The sequence below is a fragment of the Coturnix japonica genome, chromosome 4 (genome assembly GCF_054131305.1).
Source record: "Coturnix japonica strain WE chromosome 4, WE-NBRP24, whole genome shotgun sequence".
NCBI lineage: Eukaryota > Metazoa > Chordata > Aves > Galliformes > Phasianidae > Coturnix > Coturnix japonica.
In genome coordinates this window covers 36,749,895-36,754,400 of record NC_140666.1, presented here as the reverse complement: position 1 = coordinate 36,754,400, position 4,506 = coordinate 36,749,895, and positions in this window count along the sequence as shown.

The following is a 4,506-nucleotide window of genomic DNA, read 5'->3' as shown; positions in this document are numbered from 1 at the left end:
AAACAAAGATGATTCATGCTGGCCAGGAATGTGTTCATTTCACATAGGGACTTCTAAACTATATTACTAGTTTTACTTTTGAAGAAATTCCCAGAAATTGGTTCATTCACTCCCTAAAAAATGTTTGACTAATACAGAGTGTTTTAAATAATGATTGTATAGTCTGAATGCAATAATTTCACGTGTATCACACTATAATCACATACTAAATCCCTGTCCTGTGACAGTTAATATCTTTGTGTTTGCCCCAGACTGCATTTCTTCTTTTCCTGCTATATTCCTATTGCAAACGCATCACTTACTTGGTTATCACTGTCACCTGGAGGTCTGTTTCCATAATTCTGAATTCCCATTAGGTACTATCTATTGATCATCTTTAAATGCATTCCTTTCCTTTTCTGCAAATTGATACAGTTTATCTTCTGCACATGCTTTTCTCCTTTTAGGTGTCATCTATTCTATGATGTTATTATAAAATTAAATTGATTTACTTCCTTGCTTATAGTAAAACCTTCTAAATTCTTTTTCCTAGGGTAATACTTGTGAATGGTGACAGGCTGTTCATCTTAAAATGTAAATTCTCTAGCTGTGTTAATCAACTTCAAGTTTGATGTGAAGGGCATTTTTTAGTCACTGTTTACACTGGTGGAATTTCTAATGCAGCACTCCTGCAACTCCACAAATAAAAGCAATTTTTTTTCTTTTTTCCTGGAAAAATGCAGTTTTGGGGCAAGATGCTAGTATGTTAGTTTCCTTTTTAAAGATAAGTACTTCAATTGGAGTCTTGAAGAGACCTGGTGTTTCAGATCTTTGTTTGAAGAGATTCATAATAAAAATCACGCCTTCCGCAAGCATATTCAACCTAGTTCTAAATGAATTCTTTTGGATTTCAGTAACCATTAATTACAATAGCATGTTATGATGTGTTTGCTGTGCTGCTGAGGTGTTTGGTCTGCCTAATCTGAGCTTTTTGTCTCAGTACTGATTGTGCAAATGCCAAATCTAGATTAAAATTAACATGTCTGTTTTTATCTGTAGTTCATCAGCTCTGGTTGAATGTTAATCCATTGCAAATTAGAATTCAGAATCATCTGTGTTTTTGTAAGCATTAACAATTTTATGGCATTTAGTTTAGTGTGAGGATTGTATAAATCCTCTACTTTCATGATGGGAGGCAGACACCTTAATCATCTTATTCACTGTGATTCTGAAGCAGCTTTGAGGAGAAAAAATTGATAGGAAGCCTTTTTTACAGATAAAAGTTAATTTCAATACCAATATTTAATTGCTCTTTTTCCCACCGATTTTACTGTTTCCTATATTTACCTCCCCTACAACTGTCACAATTTATTTAGCTTTATCTTCAAGAACTACCCTAACAATAAAAGATGTGTTTAAACTAGAATTTTTGGAACAGGATAGTAAAACCAAAGACCAGCTTTAGGCCTGGGTAGTATAAACTTTCCAAGTACTGGATGTAGTAAAGAGTCCAGGAGAAGTTAATTCATCCAACTTCTTGTCAGTGATAAGTCAAGGATAAGATCTCAGAGGAAAGGACAAGATAACAGCACAGAGATATAAAGGTCAAACTCTAAGCACTGAGTGTGTGTGGGGGGGGAGGGAGAGGGGAGGCTTGGAAATTAGAATTCAGTACACAGCTCTGAATTTCTCTAACTGGTCTGTCTACAGACTACTGAGAGAAAGTTTCTGTCTTTTGAATCTGCAGAGTTCTAAGGGTACTGCAGCATCTGGATAATTAAAAGCAGTTAATGCTCAGAGTTTTTTGTAGATCACTTAGTCATCATAAAATATTAGCATTATATATTATCAACTGTCATTTTTAATGCTTTTCATGCAGGCTACATTGCCATGGGCTTGTGGAACATAGTTTTGGGAAAAAAAAATTAAGGTGTTCATACAACATGTATTTGAAGCAGGATTTGGAATAGATTTTCAGCTTCCTGATGAGATAGGAATTGTTCCTGAGTTGCGCTTTTTATTTGGGATAGTTAATCCTTTCCATTTTCTGTCCTGACACCCACTGTATTGTTGCTAATACCTCTGGAATTGCCAGGTCAGAGCCTAAACCACAGGTGTGGCTAACCTGGGGAGCTCAGATTCAAACTACACACCTGAGTGATCAGATGGTGTGAAGACTGGATCCTCCCCCTCATGTAAGGGTTAGCATCCAAGGGAGCAGTATCTCTCTACAGACTGCACTCCTTTTGAGTTGTCACTGTTTATTGGAGGAGGTGGGCAAATTTGTTTTCTTCTTTGTTACCTTCAACAACTTCATAGCACTTACATGCTAGTAGAAGGTGCTGTCACTGTTTTCCACTGCCATATATTAAAGTATGGCAATTTGGGGTGCAAAGAAGTACCACAGTAACCTTAAACTAAGGCGTAATGTTCATTAAATTAATTATCTGTATTCAACCTTAGAAACTCAACAGAAAACGTTACCAGGTTATCCTATAAATTAAGCATATCTTGGTATTCTTATCTTCCATTCAAGGGAGAGAGTATTATAATTTACCTGCAGATTAAGTACAAAAGTAATATACTGTTACTAAACAGAGCTTGATAAAAGAAAAATTCTCATCTCAATTTACCTGGAGAAGTTCCTTTTCTTGTGACATTTAATTTGTGTGTTCTGAGCTTTCCATGTGATTTTGCTTGTTAACTTTGTGTATAAAACAAGGTTTACGACTGCTTATACTTGTGACAAAAACTTCTGAGTGGGAATGGAAGTATGTGAGGTTTTCATGCAGTGTTTAGTTAGTGAACTTTTTCCCGAAGCTGAGAAATACATCCTTAGAACAGCTAAATCTGAAATCAGCTACAGAAGATAAGATCCTTCTGAAAGGCAGATTTCAGAGGTCTGTGTATTAGAGTAGCAAGGGTTTCCACTTGATGTCAGCAGGGTACACTCCCAAAGAGATGTTTTGCTCTTGAGTGTGTCAAATGTTCCAGAAATACAGTACACTATATGCCCTGCAGTAATAAATATTGATCCCGTGATTTCTCTGATATAACATTTCTATATTTCTAAGGTATGTACTGACCATATACTATGTCCACATTGATTTCAGCATAGACCAGTGTTGCTTCAGTAAAACCAATCTCCATAATTGCAGTAGGCATGTTAAGGGCATGCGAAGTTAGGATATTCCAGCCAACTGCACGTTGCTAGTATCTGCCTGCACAGTAAAAGGATACATCTAAGAAAACCAGTTATGTGCATTGACATAACTCATTCTTATTGAAATGCAAGGGACCATAAAAATGAAATAATTCAATGGTTCTCTTTCTTTGATTGTGAAGAAGTCCTTGACATTGGAATTATTGCAATTTGTTTAGGAGGCAGGAAGCCCAGATGTTGGATATAACAGAAAATATTAGTTAGAGACTTTTGAAGTACAAGACAAGGCACAATGATCCTTGAGGTCCCTTCCAGTCTGGGCCATTCTGTGTTTCTATGAACTTGGCCAAAAAAAAAAAAAAAAAAAAAAAAGCTTATTACTAAATGCAGTTGAATTTCTGATTTGTGGTAGAGTTTCTCTGGCTCTTTTAGAGGAAAACAAAGTCTGTTTTCTTCTTGCATTCATTATCTGTTCAACACTTTCAGCAGTGAGAGTAGTAAGGAGACCATGCAATTAGGCCTTTCACATTGAAAGCATTGTTACTTATTTGCTATGATTTTTGATACAGCTGGAGGATAAACAGTTTTGAGTAAAGTTCAGTCGAGTCACATATTGAATGCACTGCTACAGAGCACTGTCAGCAGACTGTATTTATGTTAATAACATGATCATAATTTTATAGGTACTTATAAACACATACCATGGAGACAAAAATACATAAATAAGTTAAAAACGTTTTTTAATATACATAAGAAGATCTGTGTGAATGTAAACGTTTGGGAAATTTCTGCAGCAGACTTCCCTGTAGGTCCTCGTGTTTTGACCTTGTTAATAAAAAATAAGGAGGTTTTTATCATTCATTTGAAATGTAACTTTTTTTTTTTTTTTTAATTGTGGAAATTAGCTACTGTTTTTTTTTACCTGGCACAAAAAATGTTATGGATTTTCTGACAGGTTTGTGCACGTATCTGACACTGTACTGTGTAATTCCACTACTGAGTAAAAGGCTACCTGTTAATTTTTTTAATAGCCAAATAGTGAATCTCTTGCCATGTAACCACAATGGATGGAAATAAGTAAAATGCCTGTTTAAATGTATGCAAGCAACATTTTCTGCACATTATTAACAGCGCTTGTATGGTTAATGCTTCTAATAAACTATCAAACCCCATTAAAATTTTTGAACATGGTGAGAGTAAGACAGAGAAACTCTGTAAGCAAAAGGCACAGAATCCCTGTGTGCATATACAACTCTTATGGACTTCCATGGTTCTGTGTTGGTTATGACTGTAGTAGCTTCTTGTTCACAGTGTGTAAATAGTGTTATGCATAGTTGCTATGGAAGTAATCATATTCTCAGAAC